Here is a 16,283-nt window from a genome sequence, read left to right on the forward strand (position 1 = left end):
CGATGGAAAAACTGTTATATTTATATTAAATTTTGATGCTTCTGGCGTTGACTTCTTAGGCCCTAACTATTCGATCTGGTGGAACAACACCCTAGAGTGAAGCCTAGGTTGCCTGGAACGTAGAAATGACCATCACTTTCACACGGGTTGCAATTATTCATTTTATACGATGGCAATGCTGTTGTATATTTATTGCATTTTATGCTTCGGGCATTGACTTCTAAGGACCTAACTATTCAATCTGTTGGAGCAACGCCAGTGGGTGAAGCCTAGGTTGCCCGGAACGTAGAAATGACCATAAATTTCACACTGGTTGCAATTATTCGTTTTATACGATGGAAAAGCTGTTGTATTTATATCGTATTTTATGCTCCTGGCGTTGACTTCCTAGGCCCTAACTATTTGATCTGGTGGAGCACCGTCCTAGCGTGAAGCCTAGGTTGCCCGGAACGTAGAAATGACCATTCATTTCACACTGGTAGCAATTATTCGTTTTATACGATGGAAAAACTGTTTTATTTATTTTGTATTTTATGCTTCGGGCGTTGTCTTCTAAGGCCCTAACTATTCGATCTGGTGGAGCAACGCCCTAGAGTGAAGCCTAGGTTGCGCGGAACGTAGAAAAGACCATAACTTTTACACTGGTAGCATTTATTCGTTTTATACAATGGAAAAACCGTTCTATTTATTTTGTATTTTATGCTTCGGGCGTTGACTTCTAAGGCCCTAACTGTTTGATCTGGTGGAGAACGCCCTGGAGTGAAGCGTAGGTTGCCCGGAACGTAGAAATGACCATAACTTTCACACTGGTTTCTATTATTCGTTTTATACGATGGAAAAACTGTTATATTTATATTGTATTTTATGCTTCTGGCGTTGACTTCTTAGGCCCGAACTATTCGATCTGGTGCAACAACGCCCTAGAGTGAAGCCTAGGTTGCCTGGAACGTAGAAATGACCATCACTTTCACACTGGTTGCAATTATTCATTTTATACGATGGCAATGCTGTTGTATATTTATTGCATTTTATGCTTCGGGCATTGACTTCTAAGGACCTAACTATTCAATCTGTTGGAGCAACGCCATTGGGTGAAGCCTAGGTTGCCCGGAACGTAGAAATGACCATAAATTTCACACTGGTTGCAATTATTCGTTTTATACGATGGAAAAGCTGTTGTATTTATATCGTATTTTATGCTCCTGGCGTTGACTTCCTAGGCCCTAACTATTTGATCTGGTGGAGCACCGTCCTAGCGTGAAGCCTAGGTTGCCCGGAACGTAGAAATGACCATTCATTTCACACTGGTAGCAATTATTCGTTTTATACGATGGAAAAACTGTTTTATTTATTTTGTATTTTATGCTTCGGGCGTTGTCTTCTAAGGCCCTAACTATTCGATCTGGTGGAGCAACGCCCTAGAGTGAAGCCTAGGTTGCGCGGAACGTAGAAAAGACCATAACTTTTACACTGGTAGCATTTATTCGTTTTATACAATGGAAAAACCGTTCTATTTATTTTGTATTTTATGCTTCGGGCGTTGACTTCTAAGGCCCTAACTGTTTGATCTGGTGGAGAACGCCCTGGAGTGAAGCGTAGGTTGCCCGGAACGTAGAAATGACCATAACTTTCACACTGGTTTCTATTATTCGTTTTATACGATGGAAAAACTGTTATATTTATATTGTATTTTATGCTTCTGGCGTTGACTTCTTAGGCCCGAACTATTCGATCTGGTGCAACAACGCCCTAGAGTGAAGCCTAGGTTGCCTGGAACGTAGAAATGACCATCACTTTCACACTGGTTACAATTATTCGTTTTATACGATGGAAAAGCTGTTGTATTTATATCGTATTTTATGCTTCTGGCGTTGACTCCTTAGGCCCTAACTATTCCATCTGGTGGAACAACGCCCTAGGGTGAAGCGTCGGTTGCCCGGAAAGTAGAAATGACCATAACTTTCACACTTGTAGCAATTATTCGTTTTATACGATGGAAAAACTGTTCTATTTATTTTGTATTTTATGCTTCGGGCGTTGACTTCTAAGGCCCTAACTATTCTATCAGGTGGAGCAAAGCCCTAGAGTGAAGCCTAGGTTGCCCGGTACGTAGAAATGACCATCACTTTCAAACTGGTTGCAATTATTCGTCTTATACGATGGAAAAGCTGTTGTATTTATATCGTATTTTATGCTTCTGGCGTTGACTTCTTAGGCCCTAACTATTCCATCTGGTGGAACAACGCCACAGGGTGAAGCCTAGGTTGCACGGAAAGTAGAAATAACCATAACTTTCACACTGGTAGCTACTATTTGTTTTATACGATGGAAAAACTGTTCTATTTATTTTATATTTTATGCTTCGGGCGTTGACTTCTAAGACCCTAACTATTCGATCTGGTGGAGCAACGCCCTAGAGTGGAGCCTAGGTTGCCCGGTACGTAGAAATGACCATTACTTTCACACTGTTTGCAAATATACATTATATACGACGGAAAGTCTGTTGTATTTATGTTGTATTTTATGCTCCTGGCGTTGACTTCTTAGGCCCTAACTATTTGATCTGGTGGAGCACCGCCCTAGCGTGAAGCCTAGGTTGCCCGGAACGTAGAAATGACCATTCATTTCACACTGGTAGCAATTATTCGTTTTATACGATGGAAAAACTGTTTTATTTATTTTGTATTTTATGCTTCGGGCGTTGACTTCTAAGGCACTAACTATTCGATCTGGCGGAGCAACGCCCTAGAGTGAAGCCTAGGTTGCGCGGAGCGTAGAAATGACGATAACTTTCACACTGGTAGCAATTATTCGTTTTATATGATGGAAAAACTGTTTTATTTATTTTGTATTTTATGCTTCGGGCGTTGACTTCTAAGGCCCTAACTGTTCGATCTGGTGGAGCAACGCCCTAGAGTGAAGCCTAGGTTGCCCGGCACGTAGAAATGACCACAACTTTCACACTGGTTGCTATCATTCGTTTTATATGATGGAAAAACTGTTGTATTTATATTGTATTTTATGCTTCTGGCGTTCACTTCTTAGGCCCTAACTATTCGATCTGGTGGAACAACGGCCTAGAGTGAAGCCTAAGTTGCCCGGAACGTAGAAATGACCATAACTTTCACACTGGTTGCTATCATTCGTTTTATATGATGGATAAACTGTTGTATTTATATTGTGTTTTATGCTTCTGGCGTTCACTTCTTAGGCCCTAACTATTCGATCTGGTGGAACAACGCCCTAGGGTGAAGCCTAGGTTGCCCGGAACGTAGAAATGACCATAACTTTTACACTGCTAGCATTTATTCGTTTTATACAATGGAAAAGCTGTTCTATTTATTTTGCATTTTATGCTTCGGGCGTTTACTTCTAAGGCCCTAACTGATTGATCTGGAGGAGCAACGCCCTAGTGTGAAGCCCAGATTGCCCGGAACGTTGAAATGACCATAACTTTCACTCTGGTTGCTAATATTCGTTTTATACGATGGAAAAACTGTTATATTTATATTGCATTTTATTCTTATGGCGTTGAATTCTAAGTCCCTAGCTATTCCATCTGGTGGAGCAACGCCCTAGAGCGAAACCTAGGTTACCCGGAACGTAGAAATGACCAGTACTTTAACACTGTTTGCAGTTATTCCTGTTATACGATGGAAAAACTGTTGCACCTTTATTATATTTTATGCTTCTGGCGTTGACTTCTAAGGCCCTAACTATTCGATCAGGTGGAGCAACGCCCTAGAGTGAAGACTAGGTTGCTCGAAATGTAGAAATGACCATAACTTTCACACTGGTTGCAATTATTCATTTTATACGATGGAAAAACTGTTGGACTTATATTGTATTTTATTCTTATGGCGTTGAATTCTAATTCCCTAGCTATTCGATCTGGTGGAGCAACGCCCTAGAGTGAAACCTAGGTTACCCGGAACGTAGAAATGACCAGTACTTTCAGACTGTTTGCAGTTATTCCTGTTATACGATGGAAAAACCTTTGCGTCTTTATTGTATTTTATGCTTCTGGCGTTGACTTCTAAGGCCCTAGCTATTCGATTTGGTGGAGCAACGCCCTAGAGTGGAGCCTAGGTTGCCCGGTACGTAGAAATGACCATTACTTTCACACTGTTTGCAAATATACATTATATACGACGGAAAGTCTGTTGTATTTATGTTGTATTTTATGCTCCTGGCGTTGACTTCTTAGGCCGTAACTATTTGATCTGGTGGAGCACCGCCCTAGCGTGAAGCCTAGGTTGCCCGGAACGTAGAAATGACCATTCATTTCACACTGGTAGCAATTATTCGTTTTATACGATGGAAAAACTGTTTTATTTATTTTGTATTTTATGCTTCGGGCGTTGACTTCTAAGGCCCTAACTATTCGATCTGGCGGAGCAACGCCCTAGAGTGAAGCCTAGGTTGCGCGGAGCGTAGAAATGACGACAACTTTCACACTGGTAGCAATTATTCGTTTTATATGATGGAAAAACTGTTTTATTTATTTTGTATTTTATGCTTCTGGCGTTGACATCTAAGGCCCTATCTGTTTGATCTGGTGGAGCAACGCCCTAGAGTGAAGCCTAGGTTGCCCGGAACGTAGAAATGACCATAACTTTCACACTGGTTGCTTTTATTCGTTTTATACGGTGGAAAAACTGTTATATTTATATTGCATTTTATGCTTCTGGCGTTGACTTCTTAGGCCCTAACTATTCGATCTGGTGGAACAACACACTAGAGTGAAGCCTAGGTTGCCTGGAACGTAGAAATGACCATCACTTTCACACGGGTTGCAATTATTCCTGTTATAGGATGGAAAGACTGTTGTATTTTTATTGTATTTTATGCTTCACGCGTTGACTTCTGAGGCCGTAGCTATTCGATGTGGTGGTAGAACGCCATAGTGTGAAGCCTAGGTTGCCCGGAAAGTAGAAATGACCATAAGTTTCATACTGGTTGCAATTATTCGTTTTATACGATGGAAAAACTGTTGTATTTATATTGTATTTTATGCTTCTGGCGTTCACTTCTTAGGCCCTAACTATTCGATCTGGTGGAACAACGCCCTAGGGTGAAGCCTAGGTTGCCCGGAACGTAGAAAAGACCATAACTTTTACACTGGTAGCATTTATTCGTTTTATACAATGGAAAAACCGTTCTATTTATTTTGTATTTTATGCTTCGGGCGTTGACTTCTAAGGCCCTAACTGTTTGATCTGGTGGAGCAACGCCCTAGTGTGAAGCCCAGATTGCCCGGAACGTTGAAATGACCATAACTTTCACTCTGGTTGCTAATATTCGTTTTATACGATGGAAAGACTGTTATATTTATATTGCATTTTATTCTTATGGCGTTGAATTCTAAGTCCCTAGCTATTCGATCTGGTGGAGCAACGCCCTAGAGTGAATCCTAGGTTACCCGGAACGTAGAAATGACCAGTACTTTCACACTGTTTGCAGTTATTCCTGTTATACGATGGAAAAACTGTTGCATCTTTATTGTATTTTATGCTTCTGGCGTTGACTTCTAAGGCCCTAACTATTCAATCTGTTGGAGCGATGCCCTAGGGTGAAGCCTAGGTTGCGCGGAAAATATAAATGACCATAAGTTTCATACTGGTTGCAATTATTCGTTTTATACGATGGAAAAACTGTTGTATTTATATTGTATTTTATGCTTCTGGCGTTCACTTCTTAGGCCCGAACTATTCGATCTGGTGGAACAACGGCCGAGGGTGAAGCCTAGGTTGCCCGGAACGTAGAAATGACCATAACTTTTACACTGGTAGCAATTATTCGTTTTATACAATGGAGAAACTGTTCTACTTATTTGTATTTAATGCTTCGGGCGTTAGCTTCTAAGGCCCTAACTGTTTGATCTGGTGGAACAACGGCCTAGGGTGAAGCCTAGGTTGCCCGAGACGTAGAAATGACCATAACTTTTACACTGGTAGCAATTATTCGTTTTATACAATGGAAAAACTGTTCTATTTATTTTGTATTTAATGCTACGGGCGTTGACTTCTAAGGCCCTAACTGTTTGATCTGGTGGAGCACCGCCCTAGAGTGATGCCTAGGCCGCTCGGAACGTAGAAATGACCATAACTTTCACACTGGTTTCTATTATTCGTTTTATACGATGGAAAAACTGTTATATATATATTGTATTTTATGCTTCACGCGTTGACTTCTGAGGCCGTAGCTATTCGATGTGGTGGTAGAACGCCATAGTGTGAAGCCTAGGTTGCCCGGAAAGTAGAAATGACCATAAGTTTCATACTGGTTGCAATTATTCGTTTTATACGATGGAAAAACTGTTGTATTTATATTGTATTTTATGCTTCTGGCGTTCACTTCTTAGGCCCTAACTATTCGATCTGGTGGAACAACGCCCTAGGGTGAAGCCTAGGTTGCCCGGAACGTAGAAAAGACCATAACTTTTACACTGGTAGCATTTATTCGTTTTATACAATGGAAAAACCGTTCTATTTATTTTGTATTTTATGCTTCGGGCGTTGACTTCTAAGGCCCTAACTGTTTGATCTGGTGGAGCAACGCCCTAGTGTGAAGCCCAGATTGCCCGGAACGTTGAAATGACCATAACTTTCACTCTGGTTGCTAATATTCGTTTTATACGATGGAAAAACTGTTATATTTATATTGCATTTTATTCTTATGGCGTTGAATTCTAAGTCCCTAGCTATTCGATCTGGTGGAGCAACGCCCTAGAGTGAATCCTAGGTTACCCGGAACGTAGAAATGACCATAACTTTTACACTGGTAGCAATTATTCGTTTTATACAATGGAGAAACTGTTCTACTTATTTGTATTTAATGCTTCGGGCGTTAGCTTCTAAGGCCCTAACTGTTTGATCTGGTGGAACAACGGCCTAGGGTGAAGCCTAGGTTGCCCGAGACGTAGAAATGACCATAACTTTTACACTGGTAGCAATTATTCGTTTTATACAATGGAAAAACTGTTCTATTTATTTTGTATTTAATGCTACGGGCGTTGACTTCTAAGGCCCTAACTGTTTGATCTGGTGGAGCACCGCCCTAGAGTGATGCCTAGGCCGCTCGGAACGTAGAAATGACCATAACTTTCACACTGGTCTCTATTATTCGTTTTATACGATGGAAAAACTGTTATATATATATTGTATTTTATGCTTCTGGCGTTGACTTCTTAGGCCCGAACTATTCGATCTTGTGCAACAACGCCCTAGAGTGAAGCCTAGGTTGCCTGGAACGTAGAAATGACCATCACTTTCACACGGGTTGCAATTATTCCTGTTATAGGATGGAAAGACTGTTGTATTTTTATTGTATTTTATACATCAGGTGTTGACTTCTATGGCCGTAGCTATTCGATGTGGTGGTAGAACGCCATAGAGTGAAGCCTAGGTTGCCCGGAAAGTAGAAATGACCATAAGTTTCATACTGGTTGCAATTATTCGTTTTATACGATGGAAAAACTGTTGTATTTATTTTTATTTTATGATTCTGGCGTTCACTTCTTAGGCCCTAACTATTCGATCTGGTGGAACAACGCCCTAGGGTGAAGCCTAGGTTGCCCGGAACGTGGAAAAGACCATAACTTTTACACTGGTAGCATTCATTCGTTTTATACAATGGAAAAACCGTTCTATTTATTTTGTATTTTATGCTTCGGGCGTTGACATCTAAGGTCCTAACTATACGATCTGGTGGAGCAACGCCCTAGAGTGAAGCCTACGTTGCCCGGAACGTAGAAATGACCATAACTTTCAAACTGGTTGCTATCATTCGTTTTATGTGATGGAAAAGCTGTTGTATTTATACTGTATTTTATGCTTCTGGCGTTCACGTCTTAGGCCCTAACTGTTCGAACTGGTGGAACATCGGGCTAGGGTGAAGCCTAGGTTGCCCGAGACGTAGAAATGACCATAACTTTTACACTGGTAGCAATTATTCGTTTTATTCAATGGAAAAACTGTTCTATTTATTTTGAGTTTAATGCTTCGGGCGTTGACTTCTAAGGCCCTAACTGTTTGATCTGGTGGAGCACCGCCCTAGAGTGAAGCCTAGGCCGCTCGGAACGTAGTAATGACGTTAACTTTCATAGTGGTTGCAATTATTCGTTTTATACGATGGAAAAACTGTTGTATTTATATTGTATTTTATGCTTCTGGCGTTCACTTCTTAGGCCCGAACTATTCGATCTGGTGGAACAACGGCCGAGGGTGAAGCCTAGGTTGCCCGGAACGTAGAAATAACCATAACTTTCACACTGGTAGCAATTACTCGTTGTATACGATGGAAAAACTGTTCTTTTTATTTTATATTTTATGCTTCTGGCGTTGACTTCTATGGCCCTAGCTATTCGATTTGGTGGAGCAACGCCCTAGAGTGGAGCCTAGGTTGCCCGGAACGTAGAAATGACCATAACTTTCACACTGGTTTCTATTAATCGTTTTATGCGATGGAAAAACTGTTATATTTATATTGTATTTTATGCTTCTGGCGTTGACTTCTTAGGCCCGAACTATTCGATCTGGTGCAACAACGCCCTAGAGTGAAGCCTAGGTTGCCCGGAAAGTAGAAATGACCATAAGTTTCATACTGGTTGCAATTATTCGTTTTATACGATGGAAAACCTGTTGCATTTATATTGTATTTTATGCTTCAGGCGTTCACTTCTTAGGCCCTAACTATTCGATCTGGTACAAGAACGCCCTAGGGTGAAGCCTAGGTTGTCCGGAACGTAGAAATGACCATAACTTTTACACTGGTAGCAATTATTCGTTTTATACAATGGAAAAACTGTTCTATTTATTTTGCATTTTATGCTTCGGGCGTTTACTTCTAAGGCCCTAACTGATTGATCTGGAGGAGCAACGCCCTACTGTGAAGCCCAGATTGCCCGGAACGTTGAAATGACCATAACTTTCACTCTGGTTGCTAATATTCGTTTTATACGATGGAAAAGCTGTTATATTTATTTTGTATTTTATGCTTCGGGCGTTGCCTTCTAAGGAACTAACTGTTTGATCTGGTGGTGCAACGCCTAGAGTGAAGCCTAGGTTGCCCGGAACGTAGAAATGACCATAACTTTCACACTGGATGCTATTATTCGTTCTATACGATGCAAAAACTGTTATATTTATATTGTATCTTATGCTTCTGGCGTTGACTTCTTAGGCCCTAACAATTCGATCTGGTGGTACAACGCCCTAGAGTGAAGCCTAGGTTGCCTGGAACGTACAAATGACCATCACTTTCACACGGGTTGCAATTGGTCATGCTATTCACTGGAAAAACTGTTGTATTTATACTGTATTTTATGCTTCTGGCGTTGACTTCTAAGGCCGTAGCTATTCGATGTGGTGGAGCAACGCCCTAGAGTGAAGCCTAGGTTGCCCGGAAAGTAGAAATGACCATTACTTTCGCAATGTTTGCAATTATTCATTTAATACGATGGAAAAACTGTTGTACTTATATTGTGTTTTATGCTTCCGGCGTTGACTTCTAAGGCACTAACTATTCAGTCTGGTGGAGCAACGCCATAGGGTGAAGCCTAAGTTGCCCGGAACGTAGCAATTACCATCACTTTCAAACTGGTTGCAAATATTCCTGTTATATGATGGAACAACTCTTGTATATTTATTGTATTCTATGCTTCAGGCGTTGACTTCTGAGGCCGTAGCTATTCGATGTGGTGGAAGAACGCCATAGAGTGAAGCCAAGGTTACCCGGAACGTAGATATGACCATAACCTTCACACAGGTTGCAATTATTCGTTTTCTACGATGGAAAAGCTGTTGTATTTATATTGTATTTTATGCTTCCGGTGTTGTCTTCTTAGACCCTAACTCTTCGATCTGGTGGAGCAACGCCTCAGAGTTAAGTCTAGGATGCCCGAAGCGTCGAAATGATCGTTACTTTCGCACTGGTTGCAATTGGTCATGCTATACAATGGAAAAACTGTTGTATTTATACTGTATTTTATGCTTCTGGCGTTGACTTCTAAGGCCGTAGCTATTCGATGTGGTGGAGCAACGCCCTAGAGTGAAGCCTAGGTTGCCCGGAAGGTGGAAATGACCATAACTTTCACACTAGTTGCTATTATTCGTTCTATACGATGGAAAAACTGTTGTATTTATATTGTGTTTTATGCTTCTGGCGTTGACTTCTGAGGCCCTAACTATTCAATCTGTAAGAGCAACGCCCTATTGTGTAGCCTAGGTTGGCCGTAAAGTAGAAATGACCATAGCTTTCATACTGGTTGCAATTATTCGTTTTGTATGATGGAAAAACTGTTGTATTTATATTGTATTTTATGCTGCTGGCGTTCACTTCTTAGGCCCTAACTATTCGATCTGGTGGAACAACGCCCTGGGGTGAAGCCTAGGTTGCCGGAACGTAGAAATGACCATCACTTTCAAACTGGTTGCAATTACTCGTTTTATATGATGGAAAAACTGTTGTATTTTTATTGCATTTTATGCTTCCGGCGTTAACTTCTAAGGCCCTAACTATTCAATCTGTTAGAGCAACGCCCTAGGGTGAAGCCTAGGTTGCCCGGAAAGTAGAAGTGACGTTAACTTTCATACTGGTTGCAATTATTCGTTTTATACGATGGAAAAACTGTTGTATTTATATTGTGATATATGCTTCTGGCGTTGACTTCTAAGGCCATAACTATTCAATCTGTAAGAGCAACGCCCTATTGTGTAGCCTAGGTTGCCCGTAAATTAGAAATGACCATAGCTTTCATACTGGTTGCAATTATTCGTTTTGTATGATGGAAAAACTGTTGTATTTATATTGTATTTTATGCTTCTGGCTTTCACATCTTAGGCCCTAACTACTCGATCTGGTGGAACAACGCCCTAGAGTGAAGCCTAGGTTGCCCGGAACGTAGATATGACCATCACTTTCAAACTGGTTGCAATTAATCCTGTTATACGATGGAAAAACTGTTGTATTTTTATTGCATTTTATGCTTCGGGCGTTGACTTATAAGGCCCTGACTATTCAATCTGTTGGAGCAACGCCCTAGAGTGAAGCCTAGGTTGCTCGGAATGTAGAAGTGACCATAGCTTTCACACTGGTTGCAATTATTCGTTTTATACGATGGAAAAACTGTTGTATTTATATTGTATTTTATGCTTCTGGCGTTCACTTCTTAGGCCCTAACTCTTCGATCTGGTGGAACAACGCCCTAGGGTGATGCCGAGGTTGCCCGGAACGTAGAAATGACCATAACTTTTACACTGGTAGCAATTATTCGTTTTATACAGTGGAAAAACTGTTCTATTTATTTTGTATTTTATGCTTCGGGCGTTGACTTCTAAGGCCCTAACTGTTTGATCTGGTGGAGCAACGCCCTAGAGTGAAGCCTAGGTTGCCCGGAACATAGAAATGACCATTACTTTCACACTGTTTGCAATTATTCCTTTTATACGATGGAAAAGCTGTTGTACTTATATCGTATTTTATGCTTCTGGCGTTGACTTCTATGGCCCTAGCTATTCGATCTAGTGGAGCAACGCCCTAGAGTGAAGCCTAGGTTGCCCGGAACTTAGAAATGACCATCACTTTCAAACTGGTTGCAATTAATCCTGTTATACGATGGAAAAACTGTTCTATTTTTATTGCATTTTATGCTTCGTGCGTTGACTTCTAAGGCCCTAACTATTCAATCTGTTGGAGCAACGCCCTAGAGTGAAGCCTAGGTTGCTCGGAATGTAGAAATGACCATAACTTTCACACTGGCTGCAATTATTCGTTTTATACGATGGAAAGGCTGTTGTATTTATATTGTATTTTATGCTTCTGACGTTCACTTCTTAGGCCCTAACTATTCGATCTGGTGGAACAACGCCCTAGGGTGAAGCCGAGGTTGCCCGGAACGTAGAAATGACCATAACTTTTACACTGGTAGCAATTATTCGTTTTATACAATGGAAAAACTGTTGTATTTATATTGTATTTTATGCTTCTGGCGTTGACTTCTTAGGCCCTAACTATTCGATCTGGTGGAGCAATGCCTCACAGTTAAGTCTAGGATTCTCGAAACGCCGAAATGATCATTACTTTCACGCTTGTTGCAATTATTCCTGTTATACGATGAAAAGACCGTTGTATTTTTATTGTATTTTATGCTTCAGGCGTAGGCTTCTAAGGCCGTAGCTATTCGATATGGTGGAGCACCGCCCTAGAGTGAAGACTAGGTTGCTCGGAATATACAAATGACCATAACTTTCACACTGGTTGCAATTATTCGTTTTCTACGATGGAAAAACTGTTGTATTTATATTCTATTTTATGCTTCTGGCGTTCACTTCTTAGGGCCTATCTGTTCGATCTGATGGAACAATGCCCTAGGATGAAGCCTAGGTTGCCCGGAACGTAGAAATGACCATAACTTTTACACTGGTAGCATTATTCGTTTTATACAATGGAAAAACTGTTCTATTTATTTTGTATTTTATGCTTCGGGCGTTGACTTCTTTGGCCCTAACAATTCGATCTGGTGGAGCAACGCCCTAGAGTGAAGCCTAGGTTGCCCGGAACGTAGAAATGACCATAACTTTTACACTGGTAGCAATTATTCGTTTTATACAATGGGAAAACTGTTCTATTTATTTTGTATTTTATGCTTCGGGCGTTGACTTCTAAGGACCTAACTGTTTGATCTGGTGGAGCAACGCCCTAGAGTGAAGCCTAGGTTGTTGGAACGTAGAAATGACAATTACTTTCACACTGTTTGCAATTATTCCTTTTATACGATTCAAAAGCTGTTGTATTTATATTGTATTTTATGCTTCTGGCGTTCACTTCTTAGGGCCTAACTATTCGATCTGATGGAACAATGCCCTAGGGTGAAGCCTAGGTTGCCCGGAACGTCGAAATGACCATAACTTTTACACTGGTAGCAATTATTCGTTTTATACAATGGAAAATCTGTTCTATTTATTTTGTATTTTATGCTTCGGGCGTTGACTTCTTTGGCCCTAACTATTCGATCTGGTGGAGCAACGCCCTAGAGTGAAGCCTAGGTTCCCTGGAACGTACAAATGACCATCACTTTCACACGGGTTGCAATTATTCCTGTTATAGGATGGAAAGACGGTTGTATTTTTATTGCATTCTATGCTTCTGGCGTTCACTTCTTAGGCCCTGACTATTCGATCTGGTGGAACAACGCCCTAGGGTGAATCCTAGGTTGCCCGGAACGTAGAAATTACAATTACTTTCACACTGTTTGCAATAATTCCTTTTAAACGATGCAAAGGTTGTTGTATTTATATCGTATTTTATGCTTCTGGCGTTGACTTCTAAGGACCTAACTATTCGATCTGGTGGAGCAACGCCCTAGAGTGAAGCCTAGGTTGCTCGGAATGTAGAAATAAGCATAACTTTCACACTGGCTGCAATTATTCGTTTTTTACAATGGAAAAGCTGTTGTATTTATATTGTATTTTATGCCCATGGCGTTGTCTTCTAAGGCCCTAGCTATTCGATCTAGTGGAGCAACGCCCTAGAGTGAAGTCTAGGTTGCCCGGAACGTCGAAATGACCATCACTTTCAAACTGGTTGCAATTAACCCTGTTATACCATGGAAAAGCTGTTGTATTTATATCGTATTTTATGCTTCTGGCGTTGACTTCTAAGGACCTAACTATTTGATCTGGTGGAGCAACGCCCTAGAGTGAAGCCTAGGTTGCTCGGAATGTAGAAATAAGCATAACTTTCACACTGGTTGCAATTATTCGTTTTTTACAATGGAAAAGCTGTTGTATTTATATTGTATTTTATGCCTATGGCGTTGTCTTCTAAGGCCCTAGCTATTCGATCTAGTGGAGCAACGCCCTAGAGTGAAGTCTAGGTTGCCCGGAACGTCGAAATGACCATCACTTTCAAACTGGTTGCAATTAATCCTGTTATACCATGGAAAAGCTGTTGTATTTATATCGTATTGTATGCTTCTGGCGTTGACATCTAAGGACCTATCTGTTTGATCTGGTGGCGCAACGCCCTAGTGTGAAGCCTAGGTTGCTCAGAATATAGAAATGACAATTACTTTCACACTGTTTGCAATTATTCCTTTTATACGATGCAAAGGCTGTTGTATTTATAACGTATTTTATGCTTCTGGCGTTGACTTCTAAGGACCTAACTATTCGATCTGGTGGAGCAACGCCCTAGAGTGAAGCCTAGGTTGCTCGGAATGTAGAAATAACCATAACTTTCACACTGGTTGCAATTATTCGTTCTTTACGATGGAAAAGCTGGTGTATTTATATTGTATTTTATGCTTCTGGCGTTCACTACTTAGGCCCTAACTATTCGATCTGGTGGAACAACGCCCTAGGGTGATGCCGAGGTTGCCCGGAACGTAGAAATGACCATAACTTTTACACTGGTAGCAATTATTCGTTTTATACAGTGGAAAAACTGTTCTATTTATTTTGTATTTTATGCTTCGGGCGTTGACTTCTAAGGCCCTAACTGTTTGATCTGGTGGAGCAACGCCCTAGAGTGAAGCCTAGGTTGCCCGGAACATAGAAATGACCATTACTTTCACACTGTTTGCAATTATTCCTTTTATACGATGGAAAAGCTGTTGTACTTATATCGTATTTTATGCTTCTGGCGTTGACTTCTATGGCCCTAGCTATTCGATCTAGTGGAGCAACGCCCTAGAGTGAAGCCTAGGTTGCCCGGAACTTAGAAATGACCATCACTTTCAAACTGGTTGCAATTAATCCTGTTATACGATGGAAAAACTGTTCTATTTTTATTGCATTTTATGCTTCGTGCGTTGACTTCTAAGGCCCTAACTATTCAATCTGTTGGAGCAACGCCCTAGAGTGAAGCCTAGGTTGCTCGGAATGTAGAAATGACCATAACTTTCACACTGGCTGCAATTATTCGTTTTATACGATGGAAAGGCTGTTGTATTTATATTGTATTTTATGCTTCTGACGTTCACTTCTTAGGCCCTAACTATTCGATCTGGTGGAACAACGCCCTAGGGTGAAGCCGAGGTTGCCCGGAACGTAGAAATGACCATAACTTTTACACTGGTAGCAATTATTCGTTTTATACAATGGAAAAACTGTTGTATTTATATTGTATTTTATGCTTCTGGCGTTGACTTCTTAGGCCCTAACTATTCGATCTGGTGGAGCAATGCCTCACAGTTAAGTCTAGGATTCTCGAAACGCCGAAATGATCATTACTTTCACGCTTGTTGCAATTATTCCTGTTATACGATGAAAAGACCGTTGTATTTTTATTGTATTTTATGCTTCAGGCGTAGGCTTCTAAGGCCGTAGCTATTCGATATGGTGGAGCACCGCCCTAGAGTGAAGACTAGGTTGCTCGGAATATACAAATGACCATAACTTTCACACTGGTTGCAATTATTCGTTTTCTACGATGGAAAAACTGTTGTATTTATATTCTATTTTATGCTTCTGGCGTTCACTTCTTAGGGCCTATCTGTTCGATCTGATGGAACAATGCCCTAGGATGAAGCCTAGGTTGCCCGGAACGTAGAAATGACCATAACTTTTACACTGGTAGCATTATTCGTTTTATACAATGGAAAAACTGTTCTATTTATTTTGTATTTTATGCTTCGGGCGTTGACTTCTTTGGCCCTAACAATTCGATCTGGTGGAGCAACGCCCTAGAGTGAAGCCTAGGTTGCCCGGAACGTAGAAATGACCATAACTTTTACACTGGTAGCAATTATTCGTTTTATACAATGGGAAAACTGTTCTATTTATTTTGTATTTTATGCTTCGGGCGTTGACTTCTAAGGACCTAACTGTTTGATCTGGTGGAGCAACGCCCTAGAGTGAAGCCTAGGTTGTTGGAACGTAGAAATGACAATTACTTTCACACTGTTTGCAATTATTCCTTTTATACGATTCAAAAGCTGTTGTATTTATATTGTATTTTATGCTTCTGGCGTTCACTTCTTAGGGCCTAACTATTCGATCTGATGGAACAATGCCCTAGGGTGAAGCCTAGGTTGCCCGGAACGTCGAAATGACCATAACTTTTACACTGGTAGCAATTATTCGTTTTATACAATGGAAAATCTGTTCTATTTATTTTGTATTTTATGCTTCGGGCGTTGACTTCTTTGGCCCTAACTATTCGATCTGGTGGAGCAACGCCCTAGAGTGAAGCCTAGGTTCCCTGGAACGTACAAATGACCATCACTTTCACACGGGTTGCAATTATTCCTGTTATAGGATGGAAAGACGGTTGTATTTTTA

The sequence above is a fragment of the Calliopsis andreniformis genome, unplaced genomic scaffold (genome assembly GCF_051401765.1).
Source record: "Calliopsis andreniformis isolate RMS-2024a unplaced genomic scaffold, iyCalAndr_principal scaffold0002, whole genome shotgun sequence".
NCBI classification, from domain to species: domain Eukaryota; kingdom Metazoa; phylum Arthropoda; class Insecta; order Hymenoptera; family Andrenidae; genus Calliopsis; species Calliopsis andreniformis.